This window comes from Bos indicus x Bos taurus, chromosome 1 (genome assembly GCF_003369695.1).
Source record: "Bos indicus x Bos taurus breed Angus x Brahman F1 hybrid chromosome 1, Bos_hybrid_MaternalHap_v2.0, whole genome shotgun sequence".
Lineage (NCBI taxonomy): Eukaryota > Metazoa > Chordata > Mammalia > Artiodactyla > Bovidae > Bos > Bos indicus x Bos taurus.
Window position 1 is genome coordinate 120,702,457 of NC_040076.1, and position 27,684 is coordinate 120,730,140.

General features: G+C 37.1%; 1 long non-coding RNA gene across 1 annotated transcript in view; it reads left to right on the forward strand.

The window, feature by feature from the left end:
- The first annotated feature begins 255 nt into the window (after positions 1-255).
- LOC113899148 overlaps positions 256-27,684 on the forward strand; it is a 73,740-nt gene continuing 46,311 nt past the window's right edge. Inside the window, exon 1 of the long non-coding RNA XR_003512850.1 lies at positions 256-343. This is a non-coding gene — a long non-coding RNA (uncharacterized LOC113899148). The remainder of the gene's footprint in view (positions 344-27,684) is intronic.

Consider the following 27,684-nt stretch of genomic DNA (forward strand, 5'->3'; position numbering starts at 1 on the left):
ATAGCTGTAGTCATTGCCATTTAGGCAACATTTTATTCTATTTCACCTTTGAATAAGTGAAAATACAAAAACAAATTTTGTTCCTTGTTAAGAAGCGAAATTCAAGGTTCTTATTTTGACTCACAACATTTACTTTAGTACTATTATTTTCAAAATGTAAAATCCCAATAAGCTGCTGCTCAACTAACGATATTATTTAATGCAACTGAATCTTTAGGCCTAAAATGAAGTTTATTTACATACAACTCTAGGTTTTGTACTGGTTTGGAACATAGAGAAAGATGGAAGTGTTTGATGAAATTGGGCAGAGAAATCCTGACTGAGGAAGTTGGAGGACTACCAGGTATGTACCTTACAGAGCACTTTAACCGTGTCATCGTACTAGAAACAACAATGCCTGTTGGAAAGGTGAGATTTTTTAATCACCCCATTTTGTGGATGAGAATACAAGATTTAACAGTAGCTAAATAGCTTATCAGTCACACAGCTAATAAAAGACACAGCTAGATGTTTACTATCAGAGCTGATCACAAATGGCCTTCCAATGGCCTTCTTACTGCTCCATGAGGCCTTTTCTATTTTAAAAATGGTGCTAGTGGTAAAGAACCTGCCAGACAATGCAGGATACTTGAGAGATGTGAATTTGATCCTTGGGTCAGGAAGATCCCCTGGAGAATGCAACTTACTCCAGTATTCTTGCCTGGAGAATCCCATGGACAGAGGAACCTGGTAGGCTACAATCCATGGAGTCACAAAGAGTCAGACATGACTGAAGCAACTTAGCAGCAGCAGCAACTCACAACTGGCCTGACATAGAGGAGACACAGAATATTGCTTCAACAAAGCTCATTGGAAGGAACCAAGGAAGAATACCGAAAATGAAACTTTCTAATATTTAAAACATAGCTAACCTTCTTTCCACACACTAGCTTCCTGAAGAATCATTCCTTTGAAAGAATCGTCTTATTAACAGTCATTGAATGACAGAGAATTAACAAGTTGCATAGTGAATTTTTTTTTTTTTCTGGATTCCAGGGGTGCCCGAATGATAATGCTATTATTGTAAGTAGGGTTGCATGTTGCTTTATGGTATGTTACCATATTGCTGCTGCTAAGTCGCTTCAGTCGTGTCCGACTCTGTGTGACCCCATAGATGGTGGCCCACCAGGCTCCCCTGTCCCTGGGATTCTCCAAGCAAGAACACTGGAGTGGGTTGCCATTTCCTTCTCCAATGCATGAAAGGGAAAAGTGAAAGTGAAGTCGCTCAGTCGCGTCCGACTCTTCGTGACCCCATGGTCTGCAGCCTACCAGGCTCCTCCGTCCATGGGATTTTCCAGGCAAGAGTACTGGAGTGGGGTGCCATTGCCTTCTCCATGTTACCATATTATTGCTCCCCTAATTTGAATAAATTACATTTTCTTCATTTTATATCTGAAAAGAGGAGTAGTGGATTACTTGCTGCCATGCCTTCTAAGTATGCAGCTGTCTTATTGATTCCTCCTGGAGGAACTTGCTGACTTCAATAGGTGATCTAAGAATAAAGGAATTTAGCTGTTCATAGTCCTCAAGGGCAGAAAAGTACATGTCTTCTTTATCCTCCAGCCATGCAGACCTCTACACATTTTTCATAATGCATCTGGTTTCTCCATTTGAGACTTTCTCTTATCTCCAAGTACGTTGTAGCACTTCCTCTTTGGGGCTGCAGTTTGCTGCCTCAGCAAGCTAACTGTAAAACTTAAAACTTTTATGTTTAATAGTGTGAGGCCACTTGGGTCTTTCTCCTAAGTGATGAATATGATAAAACATGGCATTTTCCTAGTTTCTGGTACTCTCTACTGGTTTTGGATTAGAGTAGAAAATAAGTCTTAAAAAAGTCCAGATTTTAGAACATAAGATTCTACCTGTTATTGGAAACTTAAAGAAATGAGCTCACTGGTATTTTACCCTGGTTTTAGAAACATCATTATTAGCTTGGTGGTATGGAATAAGGAGGAGGCTTAATTAATCATTGTAGAATAGAAAGAACAATGAATGTGGAGTAAGAGGTGCTAGTTTCCAGTCCTAGTCCTGCCATTTGATAGCTTTGGAAAGTTACTTGCCCCTCCAACTCTTAGCTTCATTTATAAGTGTGTAAGTATCTGCTGTGTCTGACTATTTGCAACCCCACGGACTGTAGCCTGCCAGGCTCCTCTATCCATGAAATTCTCAAGGCAAGAATACTAGAGTGGGTAGCCACTGCCTTCTCCAGGGGATCTTCCTGACCCAGGGGTCAAACCCAGGTCTCCAGCATTGCAGACAGATTCTTTGCCATCTGAAAGAAGGGAAAGCCCCAACTTCATTTATAAAATGCCACAAATAATTTCTTATCTTACAGGTTCTCAGGGTGGTCTCACAAAGTCGTATTTGGATACATTTTACATATCACTTTTCTATAAAACTATGAAGTATTGCTATTTTTTTCAGATAACCATATATATATATATCTTATTTTTAGAAATCCAAGTAGCTTTACTATTCATGTGTACCAAGAGTTTAAAAAGATGTACCAAACCCAGTTAAATGAGTAGCATGGTGTTAATATTCAGGAGAGTTTCCCAATTTCCATGTTTTGAATAATTTTAATATTTGGAAGGAAAGTTATGACCAACCTAGATAGCATATTCAAAAGCAGAGACATTACTTTGCCAACGAAAGTCCATCTAGTCAAGGCTATGGTTTTTCCTGTGGTCATGTATGGATGTGAGAGTTGGACTGTCAAGAAGGCTGAGCGCTGAAGAATTGATGCTTTTGAACGGTGGTGTTGGAGAAGACTCTTGAGAGTCCCTTGGACTGCAAGGAGATCCAACCAGTCCATTCTGAAGGAGATTAGCCCTGGGATTTCTTTGGAAGGAATGATGCTGAAGCTGAAACTCCAGTACTTTGGCCACCTCATGCGAAGAGTTGACACATTGGAAAAGACTCTGATGCTGGGAGGGATTGGGGGCAGGAGGAGAAGGGAACGACAGAGGATTGAGATACCTAGATGGCATCACTGACTCGATGGATGTGAGTCTGAGTGAACTCCATGAGTCGGTGATGGACAGGGAGGCCTGGCGTGCTGCGATTCATGGGGTCACAAAGAGTGGGACACGACTGAGCGACTGAACTGAACTGAACTGAATGTTTTGACCTGGCCTTCAGGCAGGTCTTAGGGTAGCCAGAAACCTGGCCCTGAGAAACCACATACAATTACTCGTGTGCTGTGCAAATTCTATAATTTTCTGTATATACTATGGTGTGGGAAAGTTGGGAGACCCTTCCAGGATGATTAAAAATCAAAGAACATATATCTCTTGTTTCTTTGAAGGATATAATCTGATAGAGCAGCACAGTGGGACTTCTCAGGAGGTGCTAGTGGTAAAGAACCTAACTGCCAATGCCAAGGCAGGAGACGTAAGGGACGGGTTTGTTCCCTGGGTTGGGAAGATCCCACTCCAGTATTCTTGCTTAGAAAATCCCTCAGACAGAGGAGCCTGGTGGGCTATAGTCCACAGGGTCGCAAAGAGTTGGACATGACTGAAGCGACAACATGCAGAGCAGCATAGTAGATGGTTCAGATGGCTTAAGAGCAATTACAAAGCACAGTATTGAGTTTAAAAAGCTAAAGTACTATTTGGATGTCATTGTAATGGGGAATCGGAGAAGGCAATGGCACCGCACTCCAGTACTCTTGCCTGGAAAATCCTCCTCCAGGGGATCTTCCTGACCCAGGAATCTCAGGGCTAAAGAGTTGCACTGTGAACATTTGGATGATAGCCATGACTGTTATACTGAAGAGTTTGGATTTACCACCTGTATTAATTTCCTATTAGTGCTGAAACAAATTTCATAGCTTAAAACTATTTACATACATTTTAGTTTTGGAGGTCTGCAGTCTAAATAGGTTGACTAGATTGTGTTCCTTCTGGAGGCTCAAGGGGAGAATCCATTTCTTTGCTTTTAAGGCTTCTAGATGCCACTTGAATTCTTGGACTCATGATCCTTTTGTGTGTCACTGAGGCCTCTGCTTATGTCATCACATTTCTATCTCTCTGATTATGGCCCTCCTGGGTGATTACATTGGGTCCACACAGATAATCTAGGACAATTTCCCAATCCCCAAATCCGTAATTGAGTCACATTGCAAAGTCCCTTTAATCATTTAAAGTAACATATTTGCAGGTTCTGGGGACATCTTTGGGAGAGGATATTATTTACTCTATCACACCACTATAGTTGATGTGTAGTGATAGGTCTTGAATAGGTGATTTTTGTTTCTCATATAGAATATTGTATTTGTCTATAGTTGTGTGTGTGTGTGTGTGTATAAGTAATGACTCACATGCATATGCCCAAGCCCAGGCAATGTTGCCTTCAAAAAAAGTGTTTTACATCTAACCAGATATACTATAAATTATGTGAATACTTGAATTGTATAAATGGATTATATCAATTTTATTCTCCACAATGTTTATTCTCTACTGAAATGTCTGGCACATATTAGATTAACAGTGCTTCAGTGAAGTGATACTGAGTCAGTAATTAGCCTCTCTATGGCAAGAAAAATGGTATTTGTCAACCAGCTAGAATAAGTCCATTCTATCATATGGATGATTTAGATGCGTAGTTCAAGGAATAAAAATCTGTGTGGACAGCAAAGATGGTGGATAGATGGCCATGACAGATGAAGCTCACCATTTTGCCCTCGGTCTCATACCTTATCACACTGTGATGTTATCATTGATTTACTTGACAGCTTAGCCCATCTAAACTGCAAGCAACTTAAATTAGCTCTTCCTCCTCCTCCTCTTTTCCCTCCTTCCTTTCACCCTTCTCCATCTTCCATGTTTGGTGCATAATGTACTTTTTAAGACCATAGTAGATTCCTTATATAGCTTCTCTATAGGTCAATGACTAATTATAAAATATAGTGATGAAAAAGTCCCATTTATATTAGCAAAAACATCTACAAATAAACTTTGTATCTAAAATAAACTTTTATAGACTATAAAAGATGAAGAAGTTCCTGCTTAATAAGTTTCAATAAAATTAAAACTCTAGTCCTGACTAAATTAATGTACAAATTTAAGGCATTTCCAAGCAAAATTTCAAGGGGTTATCTTTGTAATTTGACAAAATGACTGAAATGTGTATATGAGAGAATAAATATATGAAGGAACCAATTTTATAAAAATTAAGAGGGATACTTGTATTACCAGACATTAATAAGTAATATAATGATATTAACCTAATAATGATAGGACAGAAAGAATCCTAAAATAAATGTGTGTGAATATGTATAATATTATGTTGTAGAATTTCAAATTAGGCTGATGTTGGGAGCCGGCGTGAGGACCTCCACCCATGGCAAAGGTCATGAGGAAGGAGGCTCGACATACGCAAAGGCGGGATTGAGCCTCAGGAGTCCCCCTGGAAATTCTCAAGCATCTACCCCCAAAACCAGAGTCTGCCTACTTTACTACTTTGTGCTCTCACCTACACCTCTGACTTTATGGGGGGCTGTCCCCCACCACCTCTTTTGGAGAAGGAGTTAACTTAGAGCTCCAGTTAATAAAAACTCCTGGGCGTGACAAGAGTGTTTTAACCTACAAACTCCTCTGAAGGTTCTCTAGCCTGCCTGACAGGCTTGTCCGGCCACATGTGATTGCTCACAGCCTCCCAACCATGAGAGGCACGAGATGCTTTAAACCTTCTAAAAACAGGTTCCTTAGAAAAGTTAGAAAACCATTAGTATAAGTATAGTGGGCTGATTAGAAATTGTATTGGTGAAGGGTTTTTCGTTTGTTGAGCCAATGTTTGTTGCTAAGTCTCCACATCCCCTGCCCTTACACACATTAATGAATATATAGAAGAAATAAGTATTAACCTTTGATATTAATCACATTAGACCTTAGGCTAAGTAAATTCTTTCCTTAATTAAAACCTACTACATCCTCACCCTATAGGAATGTAACTTTATCTGGTACCTTTGGAAGGTGGAGTGTTTTTTAAGAATAATCACCCCTGGAGAAATAAGTGTCCTGGTTGACTGACCGCTGTCACAAGGAGAGGGTCATAAATTGTCAGCAGGCCCCCTGGCCAGAAGATGATGTAACACCCCTAAGACCTCTGTATACATTTGTATGAAGCACCTGACTTTGATAAAAGTCAGGACTGCTGACCCTGCGTGACTTTTGCATAACATCTCAGTGTATAAAAGTAGACCATGGAAAATAAAGAACTGGAATCAGTTTCTCGAAATACTGGTCTCCCCATGTCGCTCTCTTTCTCAAACTCTGGCTGAGTATCCATCTGGAGCGCGGAACCCACCAAGCTTACTAATTTTGCCTGGGCTTCTAAGATCCAACCGGGGAGGCCTCAGTGTCTTCTCTCCTTCAGGAGAACGGAAGGATGCCTGCGGCCTACGTAAGTGGTGCAAACTTCTTGTCTTGAAGTTTTATTGGTCTCCTGCATAAACCAAGCTACTCAGCCTCTTTTCTCCACTGAATTTTCCTACTGAGCTATCCTCATTCTATTACTCTTTACATCTCTAATTAATATCTAGTTGAAGCTATTGTATCCTGATCCTCGCCGATGCTGTCCCCGCTTCGAACTCCCTGGATCAGCCGGGGCTGGACCTCGGCAGGCTAGATCATTCAGAAAATAGTTTTGTGACAGCTGGCTAATCATATAGGACAAAAATTAGATACCTAACTCCCACCGTAAGAAAAACTGCAGATTACCATATTTTGGATATTAAAACACTAGACCTAGTGAATAAATATATCTTGTAGTGGTAAAAGCACTTACAAACAGGCTATTTTTACAGAAAATCATATTGTAAAAGAGTAGTAGATCTGATTATGGAATAGGGCCAGATAAATGTGATTAATTTGAGATTCTGTTTAGTTTAGGCAACCCAGCTTTTCTAGATCATCAAAGAGGAGCTTGTAATTTTGTCAGCCCAATTTAATCTGCCATCCCTTTTTAGAGGAGTTGCATATTTTTCTTTGGAAAGAGTCAATGGTATAATAAACTTGAGAGCAAAAGAGTGCACACACTGAGAGCTGGGGAAGTGCTTAAATGGTAGAGGAGGAAAGAAGTGGGGAAGGGAGAGAGAATTAAAAAGAGGGGGTGGGGGGAGGGGAGGGGAGAAGGAAAGGAAAGCTCAAGCTCAAAGATCTTGACTGTGGAAAAGTTTGTTTTGGAAGGTTTATAGTGTATGCCACTCAGACAGTTGCCATGTTTGAATTAGACTGGGCAAAAGAACTAACTCCAGGCTATGATATATGGGGTGACAACCCATCCAGAGCTGCATGCTTTAGTGCAGGGGTGCAAATACCTCAATATATGTCTTATCTCCAGTGTGTGGAAGAGAAAGATGAGTTTGGAATCATCTTGGTATCCCTCACTTTACTTCCACCATCATCCAAATGACTTAGTTTCCTAGCCATCTATATTTGGAATATTCCCTTTCACACAGCTCTTGATATTCACTTCAAACACTTTTCAGTTGCATGGAAATGTTATGGTGGAGTGGAATGACTTGCTCACAGATCCATATTATTTCGGAGATGGTCCTATAGGTAAATTCTTCCTCTTAGGTAGAAAGAACTGCAGATGGAGTCAAGTAAGTCCTAGGGGGCTTACTAAACTAGTGAGTTCACCAGAGTCTGCTATTTCTTTTGAAACTGTATGAACATGATATACCAAATGAAAGCCAAAGGCTGAAGTCTCATCTCAATGGAATCTGTGGTTTTAGACTCATGAAACTTATTTAGGTGAAACTTGGGTTTCCCACAGCTGTGCCTGAAACTTCCCATGGCAAGGAAGTTACGTCATTGCAGGCAGCTTAGCAAATGCATCTACTTAATTTATTACTATGTTCAGCTCTGTCAGCAGAGAAAAGAATTAACATAAACCTATTAAACCACTGTTATATGATAATAAATCAAAACATTCATTTTAAAGGCTGATTTTAGAAGCATAGATAGAATATAAATGTGGGATGATGCTACATTTAACAAATATTTAAAGGGAGGAATACTGAGAAAGTACATTCTTTACAAAATGATTCCTTATTTATGGCCACTACTAGAATAACAGCAGTATTGTCCTATCATGGCTCATTTATAGAAAAATTTTATAAATTTTAGCATTATAATTTGAAACATTATGAAATTAAATAGCAAAAATGTTTCTGATGCAAAGTTTATAGAAAAGCAAACTTTTCTGTTAAAGCGTATGCTGGTAGAGAAGGGTGATAATAAAGTGAATGTTAAATAGAATTAGAGTGAAATCAGTGAGTATAAGAATTGATCAGTTCAGTTCAGTCACTCAGTTGTGTCCGACTCTTTGTGACCCCATGAATTGCAGCACACCAGGCCTCCCTGTCCATCACCAACTCCCGGAGTTCACTCAAACTCACGTCCATCAAGTCGGGGATGCCATCCAGCCATCTCATTCTCTGTCATCCCCTTTTCCTCCTGCCCCCAATCCCTCCCAGCATCAGAGTCTTTTCCAATGAGTCTTCGCATGAGGTGGACAAAGTACTGGAGTTTCAGTTTTAGCATCATTCCTTCCAAGGAGTACCCAGGACTGATCTCCTTTAGAATGGACTGTTTGGATCTCCTTGCAGTCCAAGGGACTCTCAAGAGTCTTCTCCAACACCACAGTTCAAAAGCATCAATTCTTCAGCACTCAGCCTTCTTCACGGTCCAACTCTCACATCCATACGTGACCACTGGAAAAACCATAGCCTTGACTAGATGGACTTTTGTTGGCAAAGTAATGTCTCTGCTTTTTAATATGCTATCTAGGTTGGTCAAAACTTTTCTTCCAAGGAGTAAGCATCTTTTAATTTCATGGTTGCAATCACCATCTGCAGTGATTTTGGAGCCCCAAAAAATAAAGTCTGAGACTGTTTCCACTGTTTCCCCATCTATTCCCCTGAAGTGATGGAACCAGATTCCATGACCTTAGTTTTCTGAATGTTGAGCTTTAAGCCAACTTTTTCACTCTCCTCTTTCACTTTCATCAAGAGGCTTTTTAGTTCCTCTTCACTTTCTGCATATCTGAGGTTATTGATATTTCTTCCAGCAATCTTGATTCCAGCTTGTGTTTCTTCCAGCCCAGCGTTTCTCATGACGTACTCTGCATATAAGTTAAATAAGCAGGGTGACAATATACAGCCTTGACATACTCCTTTTCCTATTTGGAACCAGTCTGTTGGTCCATGTCCAGTTCTAACCGTTGCTTCCTGACCTGCATATAGGTTTCTCAAGAGGCAGGTCAGGTGGTCTGGTATTCCCATCTCTCTCAGAATTTTCCACAGTTTATTGTGACCCACACAGTCAAAGGCTTTGGCATAGTCAATAAAGCATAAATAGATGTTTTTCTGGAACTCTCTTGCTTTTTTGATTGATAGTACTGTTGTTTAATAGCGTATTAGAGATTTGTTTTTAGTTGTAGTTATAATATTTGATGTAAATTTCATCTTTGGGGTTATTTCAATCACTGGAACTAATAGATTAATTATTAAAAATAAGCTTTAGTCGTAGACATTTTACAATTGCTACATGATGTCACAGAATTGAAATTTGAACAAGTCACTTCACCTTCATGAACTTCAACTTTCACTTTTATTGAATAAGGGTATGGACTAGTTCACCTGTGAGTTTCTTCTCACCTATAAACTTGAATAATTCCAAAGGTCTTTGAGGACACGGAGCGCATTGTACATCCTGGCTTTGCTGTAACCAACGAATAAACTCAAAGCAAAACAGAAGTTCAGAGTTTCTCAGGACAGCCACTGTTTGGTAAGATTTAAGATGGAGCTAAAAAGATATTTTAATTATATATGGGATCTGTATAAATAATTTGTTTGAATTGTTTATATTATATTAACTATTGTGAATAAGTGCTCCCAATTAAAAATATAGCTTTAGTTCTTAAAGAGTTAAAAGACAGGGGGTTTAAGTATTGAATACCTAGAACTAATAAGATAAAATGATCAAATGAGAATGTAACATGACTTTTAGAAATGCTACTTAACCAAAGTCAGCAGCATTATGGAAAATGGAGAAATGTTCACTGCCAAGGAAACTTAAACTTTGAACAAGCCCTGGAAGACATTCTCTTGGAACTGATCCTAATTTTGCAAAGGGATGTAACAGATGATCTGAGAAGTCCTTTTTTTTCTGGGACACTATAAGAAAATGATAATTCGTTTTTCCATTGTAGTACATAGGGATTTAGAAACATTACTCATACCCATCACCTGTTCATTGATGAAAGATTAAAATCCTTATAAACATGCACATGTATGTCAGCATCATACATTCCTTATTAACTGTTTCTGATGTGAGCATCCCTTTCTGGTATAACCACCTTCAGAGCTTTATGGATATTCTTTCTAGTCATTCCCATGGGGTCTGGGCATGAACATACCAGTTACCTCTTTCAGCAGACAATAAAAATAAACAACTAGTTAATGTGACAGCTTAATTTTTTAAAAAAAGATATAAAATCAAATTTACAAGTCAATTAAGCCATTGGGAAAGGACAGAAAACAGTAGTTTTAAAAGCTATTTCAATTTCTAAGAGGATATTGATCATAGATTCTATAGTACTTCCCCTTTAACATGGTAAATTGGTCTGTTTCATTCTTTATTAAGAACAGAAATAAAGGCTATGTATTTAACATTTTCAAATATATATTTTTGCTACAGTGATATTAGTTCTTGGACCACTAAGATTTGTGTGTGTGTGTTTGTATAACATTCAGTATTATCAGTGTTATGAGAGAGAAGCAACTAAGATAGCAAATTTCAGCAGGAAATAGTGCCTATACAAATATGCCATGTAAAGCAGTATCAGAGAGAAGTAGGTTAAAAAATAAAGAAAATTATAAACCAGTATATTCTAAATAGCCTATTAGTATGGTCAATTTTACCTTTAATAATTTACCATTAAAAGTTATATAATCCAATCTTAAAGTGGACATTTTCATATAATCCTAATTTAACTTCATGATAAGAAATTCTGATGTGAACCATTTAGAGATGTTGCATATGACTCCATAACTAACTGCAGAAATAGACTATGGATGAGATATCTCTAAACAGTGGGTAGATCTCAGCATGCTCCAGCATCTAGAACAAAACTAGTGTTTGTACCCTGCTCTTTTTCTGAGAGTTCATCGCCACATTCAGTCACTATTTGTGAGAATTCTGTATGTGTCCCTCTAGCTTTCTGAAAGTCTTGACTGTATATTTATTGTGTGATTAGGAGGCAATAGCACACAATATGGAGAAGGCAGTGGCACCCCACTCCAGTACTTTTGCCTGGAAAATCCCATGGACAGAGGAGCCTGGTAGGCTGCAGTGCATGGGGTCGCGAAGAGTCAGACACGACTGAACGACTTCACTTTCACTTTTCACTTTCATGCATTGGAGAAGGAAATGGCAACCCACTCCAGTGTTCTTGCCTGGAGAATCCCAGGGACGGAGGAGCCTGGTGGGCTACTGTCTATGGGGTTGCACAGAATTGGACACGACTGAAGCGACTTAGTAGCAGCAGCAGCAGCAGCAACACACAATATTGTCGGTAGGAGTGTGAGTTAGATTTCTGAATGTAGAACACTGTTTTACTTGAAAGTACAATCATAGAAGTGCCTTTGGTTATGCCTTTAAACAGAATTGTGTCAGATAACTGTGGCAAAGATATGTCTCTCAAATGAGAAGCCAGACATCGTGAGGAAGGTCACAGAATTTGACTAGAAAGTGGAAACTTGATCTTCTGGTTTCAAATGTTCAGAAAACAAACTAAGGAGCAAACTCTTTTTGGAAAGTGGAGGTAAAGATATCACCTTCCACTTCCATCTGTGCTACTGCAGATTTCTCCTCTGGCTTCAGATTCTAAACTCTGGCTTTGTTCTTGCTCTCCTCATCTAACATGCATTCAAAGACCCAGTTCTGACCCAGCTTATCTTCAGTCTCTCCCAGTCACTACACATCATTGAACATGGTATTGTCATTTCTAGTGACTGTCATATACTCCATCTTTCTTCACTTTGCCACTTCAAATTCTGTATTTCAGCCATTCTGGGTACCGGCAGTTCCTAAGGTGCAGCCTGCTCAGGACACTGCATGTGCTGCTTTCTTTGGGTACCTAAGACCACTGGGCTGTAATCTGTAGAAACCTCAATACACTCTGTCCTAGTCAATACATATACTATCTTACATATCAGGACATTCAGGACAACTCCCTACAACAAAGAATTCACTTGACAATGTTATCAAGGACTCAGGCTTTTTTTTTTCCACCTCCCCTCTGTTGTCTTAAGTCATTACTCTTTTTGTTCAGGCTGGAGACAAAATGGCTGCCACAGTTTCAGGACCAAGTTACAGCACAAAAAGGCAAATAACAGAAGAGAGTCAGAATTTGGTCACATGCTCATTCCAGAACCACTGGAATTATCCTTAGACCTGTGATTCTCAACAGGGGGTGATCTTGTCCCCCAGCATTTAGCAATGTGTACAGAAAAGCTTGGCTGTCACAAGTGAGAGGAAACAAAAAATTATCCAGGACAAGATATCAAGAGTGTCATGGTTGAGAAATTCTACCTTAGACAATCAGAATCACTCATGAATCTGGGGATTGGGTTTGCTTCTTCTGAAGAATATAGTTGTTTATGGGAGAAGTGGATATCTCAGCAAAACAAGAGTTCTACTGAGAAGGAATAAGAATGGCAAGAATGTTGGATTTGTAACTAACAGTGTCTACTATGACCAACCTGGGTGGTTCTTTCTTCCTTTTTTCCTTTCCTGCACTGCATGGCATGTGGGATCTTAGTTCCCCCACCAGCTGGATGTGCTGTGCTCCCTGTGTTGGAAATGCAGAGTCTTAACAACCAGACCACCAGGGAAGTTCCTGGGATGTCCACTTTATGCTCTTCATTGGTTGTCCAACTCATATGTATTCTATAGACGGTACTTTGAACAGTTTTATTAAAGTATATAGTTGATTTACAATGTTGTATTAGCTTCTGGCATACAGCAAAGTGATTCAGTTACACATACATACGTGTGCCTATACACATATATATTCTTTTTTGTATTCTTTCACATTATGGTTTATTACAGAACATTGAATATAGTTCCCTGTGCTATATAGTAGGACCTTGTTGTTTATCTATTTTATGTATATATATATATAACAGTTTGTATCTGCTAATCTCAAACTCCTACTTTACCCCTCCCACATTCCTTTCCCCTTTAGTAACCATGAGCTTGTTTTCTATTAATATGTAGAAACAGGACTTTCTTTAGGAGACTTCTTTGAGTATAGTCCCCTCTTGCCAATTACTTTCCCCTGCCTGGACTATTTTCTATGCAGTAGGAAGTGTACTACTTCATAGTATTACACACAACACTTGGATTTTGATTATTCTTTACTTTTCCAAAACTTTCACTAGTGTGTAATATCTTTAAATGGTGGTGGTGATTTAGTCGCCAAGTTGTGTCCGACTCTTGCGACCCCATAGACTGTAGCCCACCAGTGTCCTCTGTCCATGGGATTCTCCAGGCAAGAATACTGGAGTGGGTTGCCATTTCCTTCTCCACGGGATCTTCTCGATCCAGGAATCAAACCTGGGTCTCCTGTATTACAGGCAGATGATTTACCAACTGAGCATGAGGAAAGCCCCAATATCTTTAGATGGTAGGGACTATATCCTTTTCATGTCAAGAGGTCCATCAAAAAGCAGCATGTATGACAAATAGTGTGTGAGTAAATGAGCGACTGTCCAAGGAAGAAGATGAATCACATCCCTAAATTTATCACCTTGTGACCTAAATCTACCGGCAGTTCCCAAAGTTTCAGAAGTCTGGCTTTGGAATCTAGAATCTGACACAAAACACGAAGGTGTCCCTGATCTATATCTGGTCTCGACTTTCCACCACTACTTCTCAGATGGCTACTAATTGTGTTGACTCTTCTGTGCACAGCACACATGACATGATAGCCTCTAGCAGCATGACAATATCCTAAGACACCAGTCTTTTCTCTACTGAGGGAAGGTGTCTTTGGCTTTTGGTGAATACTCTTAGTAACAAAGGGCAAAAGAGAAGAAATGTGCACAAGAATCAGTAAATATTAACCTGTAAGAATTCTGTAGGAAAATCGGAATTTTGCCAAATTTCTCTTTATTTTACTTTAGTACTTTACTTACCAGTTAGTAGGAGGTGGAAAAAGAATATTTTGACTTGAAGTAGGTACTTCAATTGGAGAAGGCAATGGCATCCCACTCCAGTATTCTTGCCTGGAAAATCCCATAGATGGAGGAGCCTGGAGGGCTACAGTCCATGGGGTCGCTAAGAGTCGGACATGACTGAGCGACTTCACTTTCACTTTTCATGTTCATACATTGGAGAAGGAAATGGCAACCCACTCCAGTGTTCTTGCCTGGAGAATCCCAGGGATGGGGGAGCCTGGTGGGCTGCCGTCTATGGGGTCGCACAGAGTCGGACACGACTTACGCGACTTAGCAGCAGCAGCAGCAGCAGCAGCAGCAGCAGCAGCAGGTACTTCAATTATATACTGAAAGAATCAATTGCTATTCTTTATTGAAGTAATGAAAACAGCATTTTTATTTGAAGTTAATCTGATAAGAATGTAAATAGCTATGTTTCATGCTCTTCCATAGGAGTTCTATTTTTGAAAACAATAATATCCAAGTGTATGTTTCCTTTCAAAACATGAGGATTCATAATACATTTGTATTCACATAATTTTTATAGTATATCAGAAAGCAGAATATATTTTCACTAAAACAGCAGGGAAAAAATAAAAAAAAACTCAATGTAATTAAGGTGATGTGTTAGAGATTCATATGAAATCGTCAATGTATATTATGCATTCAGGGGTCTATAAGATGATATAAAGTCTTCTTAGGCAGAAAGTTTTAATAAAGACACAAACCAATTTAGAATATTACTGAGAGAAAATATTAACATTAAGGGAAAGGAAGTACATATAAAATTTATTTTTAGTGCACTATTTAAAATTCTTCTGTGTGTGTGTGTGTGGCACACTTAATCTAATACTCTTTGAAAGAATTCATTTTAGAATCTTTAGGTCAAATACCACTGGCTTTCATAAACACCATAGGATTTTTAGTCACTTTTCTCCAGTCACAGTTCATTTTTCTCCAACTCTTTATAAATTGTCCAACCATTATAATTTTGCTTACACCACTCACTTTCTCTAGAGCTCCTGAAATAGTCTTCTGATGGCTCACCCTTCTTCCATTCTTGTTCTCTGTACAAAGCCCTGGTTGACTGAGAAAAATGCATACCCTAAAAGTTGAGAATTACGTTTTACTTGGTAGACAAAACTGAGGACTTACGCCCAGGACATAGCATGTAAGATTACTCTGAGAGACTGCTCTGAAGAGGTAAGGGAGGAGCCAAGAAATTTAGGAGTTTTTACAACAAAGACCAGGTAGTCAGAACTTCAAAAGAGTACTATTTAATTAAAGAAAACCAGACATCTCAAGTAAAGGAATTTAGTACTTGTCTGTGTTTCTAAGTATGAAATGATGTGAGAGTCTGAGTTCATGGAAATCATTCCTTTGATATGCACCTCAGCTATCTGGGGCCAGTCTCCTGGGCTTTCTCATTCTCATCTCCTCAGGGTGCACCACTGGGGGTGGCTGCTGTATCTGACGGTTTGATGATGAGCATTAAGTTTCCAACCTGACTTCCTTTGGGGCTCACGGCCTGGGATGGCTGTAATGGCTTACTGGTTGCAACATCCTTTTTTTACTGATATATGACAGGCAACAATTTTTTTATTGACATCCTCCATCAGATAAGATAAGGACCTGAGAATGTCTCCAGTTTTCTTGAAAACGTTCAATGATTTCTTGTGGCACTGACAAAAATTCAAAATCTTTAATCCAATCTACACTGACCCTCATGATTTATCCACCTCTTTGAGTGAGGTTCTTTCACTATTAGGAGGGTCCTAGAGTCCCCCAGTGATAACCAAACCCTGTGCCTAAAAGCTTCACTTCCTCCAACCGTTCTAGTGTTGTTCTCTCCACTCACTATATTTCTGCCATACTGGCTTTCAATTATTTGTTGCCTAAATGCGGCAAGCTCATTTTCACCTTAGGGTGATTAACTTGCTCTTTTCTCTGCCTGGAACCTTCTCCCCTCAGATCTTCATTTGGCTTGCCTGCTCTTGTCAGTCAAAACACAGTTCAAATATCACCTCTTGAGAGGAGCTTTTTCTGCCAGAAAATCTAAAGTCATCCTTCTCCTAATCCCAGTTACTCTCTATGTGATGTTACTGCATTGTTTCTTTAAAAAAACAAATACTGGTTCCTATCCTAAAATCCTAATCTACCCCTTTTCCTCCCCTTCTTTCTTTTGTTTATTATTACCTCTACTCCAATGTGAAGAGAGAAACTCTTCTATTGCCTCAATACCTAGAATGGAGCTTGACATATAATAGGTACTTAATTATTGTTTTTAATTGTTGAATAAGTAAAAATCCTCTTTGAACAGGAATTTATACAAACTGATTCTGAGTCCTCACTATGGAAGAGCCTTCTGCCAACTTTTCATTTGCGTAACTCCAATTCTTAATGCATTTCCTTAGGAAGGTCTACTTTACTTCACAGCACTTATCAAAATTTATATTTGCTTAAAGACTGTTTCAAGAAGTCCTACACATGCATACACAAGTACATGTGTGTATAGGAGGTGTGCTGTAAATACTTATTATGTAAATTCATAAGAGGAAAAGTATATTGAAGTATTGAAAGAACTAAGCTTTTTTTTTCTTGCGCAATTGATCTGGATAAATCAGATTATAGAGTCACTCTGTCTAAAGTAGATGTGATTTCACTTTGTGGAGAGTAATACTACCAAAAGATCCCATTAATAAAAAACAGTATCTGATATTGGCTAATTTAAGAATACATGAATCTCAGAATAATTATACTGAGTGTAAGAATCCAGACAAAAGTACACCATATATAATTCCATTTCTATGAAAATTCTAAGAAAATTATGGCAATTTAGTGACAGAAATTAGACTGGTGGTTGCCTGGGGATGAGGGGGTGATGGTGTTGCAGGTGGGAAAAGGTGGGAAAAAGTGGGAAGGAGGGATTACCAAGGGACTTGAGGAAACTTTGCAGGGTGATGGATATTTTCATTATCTTGATCATGGTAATGGTCTCATGGGGGTATACATGTCAAAACAAAAATGTGCCTTTTAAGCGTACATGTTTTACTGTATTTCAGCCATACCCCAACAAAGCTATTAAAAACAAACAAAAGAATACATTGAATCAGAGTATTTCCCATGTTATAAAAAAAGATCAACAATGGAATGATATTTTAATAGATCAAAAATGAAAAGAATTTACGTAGCTAGCCTTAAGCTTTTATACCTTATTAACTTTCCATTGTGTCTTTTCTCATTTTACATTAAGCCAAGCAAACATGATACATCTTCACAATAATTAAGAATTGATATAGCAAGATGCCATTATGAACCAGTTGAGGCATACATTAATGAAAAATCTGAAACAAGCCTATACTAAGGACTTTTAAAAACGATTTCCAGTACAACTTTAAGGCTGAAGCATTGGAAAAGTTATTGCTTTCTTATTTAACCCTCAATGACAGTCTCTCTGAGATACTGAATGGATAGAAGATGGCTGTGGGTGATGCAGAATCTGCAAAGGACTTACATACAGAAGGTCTTGGGAGAGTCCTGGCTGTACCACTTCATTTGTTGTGTGGTTTAAGGCATATTCTCTTCCTGAGCTCTCTTCCTCACCTGTAATTTGGCATGATAAAACGTCTATGGGTTGCTGGTGATAATTAACAAGATAATGCGTGTGAAACAAATTTTGTAAGCTGTAAAGTGTATATAAATGCTAATTATTTTGCAAATGTTTTTGCAAACATTTTTGCAAATAATTATTTTGCAAATGTTTTCAGTCTCACCTCAAAGGTCTCCATCTAGTCAGAAGAAACTGCTAACAGTGAAGTCATTTATAGACACTGAGACTTTGTAAGTGTAATCAGAGTCACCGTTAGCCTTAAGCACAGAACTGCTGCTAGAAAGGGTAACATACAAGCAAAGGGAGAGTATCACTGACTTGTACATTCATGAAAACTCAAGTCAGTGGACACTTCTTCAACTTGGACTCTACATGTACAGACTAATGCACATTAATCTGCTTGCCACCTTCTTCCTTCTGGTGCCATAATCTTGGCTATGGGAATAACATCAAATGGCTTGTAAAAACATATGGTTGTTTAGATAGTTACAGTTATTGGTCAGCTAAGATTTCAAGAAAGTCAACACCTCTTGAAAAGACAATTTAGAATTGGGATTGTGTGTGTGTGTGTGTGTGTATGTGCTCAGTCATGTCTGACTCTTTGTGACCCTATGGACTGTGGCCCGCCAGGTTCCTCTGTCCATGGGATTTACCAGGCAAGAATACTGGAGTGGGTTGCATTTTCCTTCTCCAGAGGATCTTTCCAACCCAGGGATCAAACCTGTGTCTTTGCATCTCCTTCATTGGCAGGTGGGATTGGATCTGTCATGATTCCAGGCAAGTCCAAAGTTCTTATTAGGTTAAGTTCTTTCTGACAGTCTCCTTGGTAGATCTCAAGAAGACTACCTTTGCTAGTCTTGAGTGGCTTGGGGTTGATGTAGATCAGGGAGATCTTCCAAGGGGATAAATTCATTCCAACTTGTCAGGAGATGAGTAGTGGTCCCTTTGTGATTTGACAATACTGCCAGTTTTATACCCTGACAAAGGGTATAAACATTGATGACATTGATGTTACTTCATAGATGATGTAGTGGGACAATCTTGTGATATTAAGGAATGCAAGAATGTCTAGAGAGGAGAGGCACAGTGACCAGAATTGTCACAAAGGTAAAGAACTCTTTTCCCTTCCTGTTAAAGAGCCACATTAGCACTGGATATTGATAACTGAGACCACTGCATGAATTGGTTGCAATGTTTTTTTTTTTTAATTTCATCATAATGAAGAATAATCTATTATATGACCCCCTTTCTGAAAAGTACTTAATGCCAACATTTTCCAAGAAGTGAGATAAAAATGTGACTCAATCTGTTGTATATCCTAGACATAAATTCAAAATTTACTAATGTCAGTGGAATTATGGGACTAGGATCTTAATATATGATACAATATATTTTTGCAGAATTTCCTTTATGATGTTTATCACTTGAGCACTAAAGAAATTAATCCTTGGAAGTTTTCTGACTCTTGAAGACTTACAATCAGATTTAGTTAAAATTATATAGCCAAAATTTTTAAAATTTTAGTATTACATTTTTTCCCCATTCTTATCCATTTATAATCACTCTGCATATTTCTGAGGTTTTCTTCAGTGCATATGTTCAGTGATAACTTATGCATATTTCACATAATAGGATTAATTATCAGCCTTCCACTAATTATAATTAAAGTCTCCTTAGGTAATTGTATAAGTTAACTTTGGTAATTCACACATACTGAAGAGCATTTTGTAGAATAATAGGGTATTGTACTGCAAAATACAGTAAAGAACATAAAGGGTAAGAACACAGAGTAAAAGAATTCAGAGCGCTAATATATTAGACTTTTCTTATGTGTGTTGCCATATATCTAATATATAGTAATGATCCCTTAATACAAACCTTATGACGGTAGGCATTTCTACTAAAAATTACTTCTAAAACATGGAACTATTTCTCTCCTCTCTTAATAGATATTAGCATTCTAAGTTCTCGTTAAATAGCTTATGCTTTAGAAGATAAATGCCTTCAAAATCAGTAATTTATATGCAAAACAAATGAAAAAGGCTTTCCTCAAAGCATCAATCCCTGAATGTACAAATTAAGGCTTGCCTCAGTTATGAAGCTTATTTTTAAACTTTTATTTACACCTAATGGTTAGTTTATATGTTACTCCATTAAGAAGTCAGCATTTTGAAGATGCCATATGACACTGAAATGGCCATCTTTTGAAATTATGGGATGCTTCTTTGCGGAGTCAGACCCTAATCTGCAACCAATTTGTGTCAGCTTTCTGCATAGAAAAGGTCTCAAATCCTCTCTTAAACCAGGAATCGGCTGAAGGTTTGTCTTGGTTTCATGAGCCCAATGCAATTAGGCGGCACGTGAATGTGGGCCACATGCGTTTATTGCTCTTCCTAGCATGTGTTACTTTGATGTGTTAGCTCGGAAGGCTCACTCTTTTCTGTGCAGCCTTCCTCCTGGGTCTTTATACCGCTTAGCAGTTGAGTCCAGACTTTGAAACACAGCCTAATTTAGAGGCGGATGCTGCAGCTGCTGCTGTCATTTCAGATGATTTTTTTTTTTTTTGCTTTGATGTCAGCTTAAAATCTTGGGTGTTGTATCAGTAAAACAGTGTCTGCGATTCACAAAACAGAAAGCACACCAGTTAAGCTTTTGTTTTAGCCTTTAAATTGAATTTCAACACCTCCTAAAAGATCAAAAAATTGTAGTTGTGCAAAAATACATGGAATTCTTTATATTATCAGTTGGAAGAAAGGTATGAACAAAGACTATGCAGTTCTCTTGGTATTAATCAGATTTGCTCAATATCTGATAAACATTGATGGATAAAATATGTGAAATGTAAAGCAGTCTTTTGTTTCTTTATCTTCTTCCTTCTACATCTAATCAATGTGGCATGAAGGTTTTCCTTCCAAATGTTTGATGCATCATTAAAGCATTTTGTATTAATTGTTATTACTTTGTTGTTGTTGAACTATATACTTTACCTCAGGAGGAAACCTACCAAGTCCTTTGGGGACAATACAAACAATGGATCCATTTATCTTTATTTTCACTCATCAGAAACCCAAAGTCTGAGAAACTGTAAATCCACTGGCTTTCTAAATTGGAGATAACTTTGACATCTCCAAATCATCTGTGATTTGATATGAAGTATAGGTGTTAAGCTTAAAAGAGGTGGAGATTTGGGAGTTAGATGCTAGTGAACCTATAGGACCAATGGGTCTCAGCTAATGCAAGACCAAAAAGTCATGGAGGATCCCTCTCTATGCTTTCCCTGTTGACAAGAAACATTTATCATTGAGGATCTCAGAACAGCACCTGCCTCTGTGTATGCAGTTTTTTTTTTTTTTTTTTAAATAGAATGAAAAGGAGGAAATTGCTACTGTCTGTGAGTGATAAGAGAAAATATAGGCATTTCTTTGTGTGATATAATTTCTCCTAAATTTACAGAAAAAATAGCTAATAGGGTCTTTATTATGGTATATCAGCAATAAGAAAAGTTTAAATTCTAGTTACTTGAACAATTTGTGAAGATCTCTCCTTTTTCCCTTTCTATCTAGAAATTGTTATTATAGCATATTCTAGGGAAATTTCTCTCAGCATGTGACCATGATAAATTTCTCTGAGCACAAAAATAATTTTATTGTTGATAATAATAAACCAATTTTTAAAATTTAGTGAATGTTTATCCTGCTGCTGCTAAGTCGCTTCAGTTGTGTCCGACTCTGTGCGACCCCATAGACGGCAGCCCACCAGGCTCATCCATCCCTGGGGTTCTCCAGACAAGAACACTGGAGTGGGTTGCCATTTCCTTCTCCAATGCATGAAAGTGAAAAGTGAAAGTGAAGTCACTCAGTCGTGTCTGACTCTTCACAACCCCAAGGACTGCAGCCTACCAGGCTCCTACGTCCATGGGATTTTCCAGGCAAGAGTACTGGAGTGGGGTGCCAGTGCCTTCTCCGAATGTTTATCCTAACCTTATTTAAATGAAAACACTGGAAATAATCTAAATGTACTAAAGGAAATTGGTTAAGCAAATGTTACATAGTTACTCAATGGAATACTACACAGCCATTTACATTGGTTATGAAGAGTCTTTAATAATATTTTCCAATTACATAGGAAAATATCATAGCAAACTTAGAGGAAAGGTTATTTGGAATATAGGGTTTTTCTACTTTCCTGTATATTCAAAGTATATTCATGTAGAACAATGACATAACTTTTATGATATAGAATTATTTAAAATAACCTATAAATGTCTCATTATACGTAATGTACTGAACTTATTTAAATGGAACTTGTTCACTAGCTTTGTTTTTACTCTAAAAAAATAAAATTCCATTTAATTTCTTAGATTTAGCATGGGCATAAAAGATTCTTCTTTTCTTTCTTTTTTTTTTTTTAACTAATTTTGGGTATCTTCCCAAACATAGAATTTTAAATTTATTTTTTATCATGCCAAATATTTTGGTACTGAATGAAAATGACTTCATTCATTTTCTTATATTTTAAAAATTAAGTGTTGGATTTTCTAAATATGACTGAATTTGACAGTAATAGCTTTGATGCCTTAACTTTCCTGAAGAAATGTTTATTATCGTAAATTCTTTATTATATTTTTTATTAATATAAAATTATTTTAAATAATAGATAATAGGAAATTATAACTAAATTATGATACTGAAGCCGTACAAGTTTACTTTGAATTCAGGCTTAATTTAAATAGGCCTGCATTGTTCAAGAGGGGAGCCAGAAAATGTAAGTTACTATGAAATTTAAATTAATTAGAATTATATAAAATTAAAAATTCAGCTCTTCAGTCGTACCAGGCCCATTTCAAGTGCTAAACAGTCACATGTGGCTAGTGGCCATGGTACTGGATGATGGATATAGGACATTTTCATGATTAAAAGTTCTATTGGAAAGACACTATTCTGGATAATTAGTGCTCTGCTTCTCATTTTATCCTTTGTAGCGTATTTAGAGAAGCAAATTTCTAGATAATTATCTCACGTTTCTTTTTCAATTTTGCCATTATATGAAGATACATTTGAGGGAGAGAGGGGGAAAAAGAGTCTCTCTCAGCGTGTTTTGTTTGCCATGTGTGTTTCTGTGACAAAAGAAAGTCATACGATTGAACAATAGTCTGAACTAAAATAAAACCCATCCTTCACTCCTTTGTTCTTACAATATTTGCTTTTGTCAAAGCACAGATGTTTCTTTTTCTAGTTTAACATGAGCAATAGGGCACAGAGTCTTGTGCAAATAGAAAGTGTGGGAAAAACCTGGAGGCTACCAGCCACTTAAAATGGGAGGTGAAGGAGGAGCTTCCTTCCTCAGAAGTGGATAAGAAAGAAAATAAATTCCACTATGAAAATACCACTCTAAGGGAAAAGAATAATAAAACAATGACATAAATATGGCAACCATCTTTTAGGGTATTATGTATAATCTTTTATAGCACACTGAGGGTTTTTTCTTAAAAAATAATTGTGCTGAGTATTGTACAGACAGTGAAATTTAACATCAAAGTAGATATCATAGTCATACCTTTTAAAAAAGATATTTTCTTTAAATTATAATGTAAGAATTCCTAATATAAAATTATAGGAAATACAGAAAAGCATAAAAGGTAAAAAAGCTTCATTATATTTTCACTTAGTTATTAAATTGCATAATTAATATACATTTAATTTTATAAGAATTTTTTACTCTAAAACTCTCACTTAATGTATCATAAGCACTTTATCAAAATAATTTAAACGTCTTCATTAAAATATAATTTTGATTATTTCACTTATGTATAGAATTTAATTGATCTATCATTTTGGAAATTATTTTGAATTTTGTTAATTAAATAATGCTTCTATAAATGTTTTATTGACTTGAATCCTGTTCACATCTGTTATTATTTCTTCTTTTTTAAATTTTATTTTATTTTTAAACTTTACAATATTGTATTGGTTTTGCCAAATATCGAAATGAATCCACCACAGGTATACCTGTGTTCCCCATCCTGAGCCCTCCTCCCTCCTCCTTCCCCATACCCTCCCTCTGGGTCGTCCCAGTGCACCAGCCACAAGCATCCAGTATCTGGATCGAACCTGGACTGGCGACCGTTTCATACATGATATTATACATGTTTCAATGCCATTCTCCCAAATCTCCCCACCCTCTCCCTCTCCCACAGAGTCCATAAGACTGATCTATACATCAGTGTCTCTTTTGCTGTCTCGTACACAGGGTTATTGTTACCATCTTGTTATTATTTCTTTAGGCTAGGTTTCTAAGAGTAGAATTACTAGATTCTGGAGTAAAATTTTGCTTTTTATTGATAAATTTATTTACAAAAATGTAGTGATAATGTGCATTCTCACTAGCAGTGAATATGAGTATGTTTTCTAATACATTATTAAGAAAATGGCAAATAAAGGAGTGATACTACTAAAGTTGGAATTATTCAATACATTTGTATTCATTTGTGTATCATGTATTAAATTTTAATTCATCAAAGGATATTATTAACTAGTATAGAGAGATGGAAACAATTTCCTTTTGTTAATCCACATTTCTTAAAAATATGAAATACCTAACAAGTAATACCATTGTGGTATTTTCTTTTTTTATCCCCCCCAACTTTATGGAAGTATGATTGACAGGTAAAGGTTGTTAACTATTTAGGTTGTATAATATGATGTTTTGATACACATATACTTTGTGAAATGATTACCACAATTAAGCTAGTTCACTTATCTTCTTACATAGCTATCATTTCTGTGTGTGTGTGTGATAAGAGCACTTGAGACCTACTCTTGTCAAATTTCAAGCATGCAGTACAGTATTATTATTAACCACAGTCACCACGCAACATGTTGTCTCTAGAACTTATTCAGATATAAGAAAGTTTATTCCCTCTGAACACAGCTCAATTTTTCACCCACCAACTCCTACTTTTTTTTAGATTTCACAAGTAAGTGAGATATCGTCTTTGTCTTTCTTTATCTGGCTAGTTTTACTGAGCATAATGTCCTTTAGGTTCAACTGTGTTGTCACAAATGGCAGACTTTACTTTTTTAAGGCTGAATAATATTCCTCTGTGTTTGTATATCAAAATGTCTTTATTCATTTATCTCATTTCCGTATCTGGCTTACTGTGAATAATGCTTTAATGAAGATGGGGTTGCAGTTATCTCTTTGAAATACTGATTTCCTATAGATACATACCCAGAAGTGAGATTTCTGGATCATATGATAGTTCAACTTTTAATTTTAGGAGAACTTCCCCATACTGTTCTTCATAATGGCTGTTTAAATTATATTCCCACCAACAGTGTTCAAGGGTTCTCTCTTCTCTACATCCATACCAATGCTTATCTTTGTCTTTTTGATAATGAGCTATCCTAAAAGATATGAGGTGATATGTTAGTTTTGGTTTGCTTTTCCCTGGTAATAGTGATATTGAACAACTTTTATATACACGTTGGCCATTTATGTATCGTCTTTGAGGACATGTGCATTCAACCAATTTGACCTTTTTAAATCAGTTTATTTGTTGCTTGTTTTTACTATTGAATTGTATGTGTTCCTCTGAATATTAGCCCTTGAACTGATATATAGTTTGCAAATATTTTCTCTTCTTGCATAAGTTACCATTTCCTTTTGTTGATTGTTCCCTTTGCTATGCAGAAACTTTTAGTTTTATGTAGATTCACTGGTTCATTTTTTCTTTTGTTGCCTGTGCTTTTGGTGTCAAATCCAAAGAAGTCACTGCAAGACTAATGTTGCTGCTGCTGCTGCTAAGCCACTTCAGTCGTGTCTGACTCTGTGCGACCCCATAGACGGCAGCCCACCAGGCTCCCCCATCCCTGGGATTCTCCAGGCAAGAACACTGGAGTGGGTTGCCATTTCCTTCTCCAGACTAATGTTAAAGATCTTTTTTTAACAAAACAGTTTCAGTTGTTACATTTAAGTCTTTAACCTATTTTGAGTTGATATTTTGTATGGTGTAAAATTAAGATTCAATTTCATTCTAGTGTATGTAAATATCCACTTTTCCCAACAGCATTTATGGATAAGGCTATCCTTTCCCCATTGGGTTTTCTTGGCACCTTTGTCAAAGATCAGTTTGCCATATATGCACAGATTTATCTCTGGGCTTTTCATTCCATTGGTTTAAGTATCCACAGTTTTGCCAGTACCATACTGTTTTGAAGACTGCAGCTTTGAAATCTAATATGAAATTGATCTTGTGTTTTTAAAACTGAAATATAATATTAAAATTATAAAAACTATTTTGAAGAGTAGTCAGTTAGCAAAAGATATTGAGAAACAGATCTGATGTATCTGTAATTGCTTATCCAAATTGTCTCTTCAAGTTGACTTTACCTAATTAAGACAAAGATATATAGAAAACATGAAAGGGTAAAATTGTTATACCATTATAATTCTTCCAAAATAGCTCCTAATGGGTCTCAATTAATGAAAAAACAACAAACAAATGCACATGGATAAAATCAAGTTGTGATGAATTATAAAACATTGCTTACCTTGTTTTGCAATTGTTTATAAATTTTATAGAGTACTCTTGAAGTAGCATTTATTAAGTAGTTAGCATATAGTAAGCACTATATATAAAAATTAGGGCCAAAGTAATTTGGCTAATAGGCACAAAAGCTAAGGTTTGAATTACTGCAAGTCCATTTTTTAGCTTAGTATCAAAATACTTCTTATACACCATGGTTTATGTATGTTGTTGTCATTACTAGGAATGTATGCTTGGTAGTGGAGCTTCTAGGGATAAGAATCTGACTTCAAGAAGTTTAAGATAGATTTGGGCAGAGTTATACAGAAACATAATTAATTGCAATATTTTTGTTATATTGGTCAAAGCTTAAAATGCAAATCAGAACTACAAATTGATCCTCCTATAATATACATAGTAATTGCTTCTTTTGGTGAAAGAACCAATGATGAATACATAGTTATGGGCTAAGCTACTCTATAAAACATTATAGCTCAAAAAATTCTTTGCTTATTTAATATTTGTACAACACTTTTGAGGTAGTTGGGTAATCTGAGAGAGGGGATGCTCTGGCACACGAAGGTATCCAAAGAACCAAGTTTCTTCCATATTGGGGCTTCACCACCTTATAGCACATTTCTGTGGCCTGTATGGTCAGTATTGGCTCTAAGCAGTACCTGTATTTTCTAGTCCAGGAGAAAAGTTGGCCTGACTGTTTTAAGGGTATACTTCCCTTGCTTCATAAATTGCATATATCTTCTATTCACACTCATTAATAAGAGCTTGAACTAAAGAGCCTCTTGATGAAAGTGAAACAGGAGAGTAAAAAAAGTTGGCTTAAAGCTCAATATTCAGAAAACTAAGATCATGGCATCTGGTCCTATCACTTCATGGCAAATAAATGGGGAAACAGTGGAAACAGTGGCAGGCTTTATTTTTGGGGCTCCAAAATCACTGCAGATGATGACTGCAGCCATGAAATTAAAAGACGCTTACTCCTTGTAAGGAAAGTAATGACCATCCTAGATAGCATATTAAAAATCAAAGACATTATTTTGCCAACAAAGGTCTGTCTAGTCAAAGCTATGGTTTTTCCAGTGGTCATGTATGGATGTGAGAGTTGGACTATAAAGAATACTGAGCTGTGAAGAATTGATGCTGTTGAACTGTGGTGTTGGAGAAGTCCCACACCTTGAGTCCCACACCTCAAGTCAACTCTTGAGAGTCCCTTGGACTGCAGGGAGATCCAACCAGTCTATTCTAAAGGAGATAAGT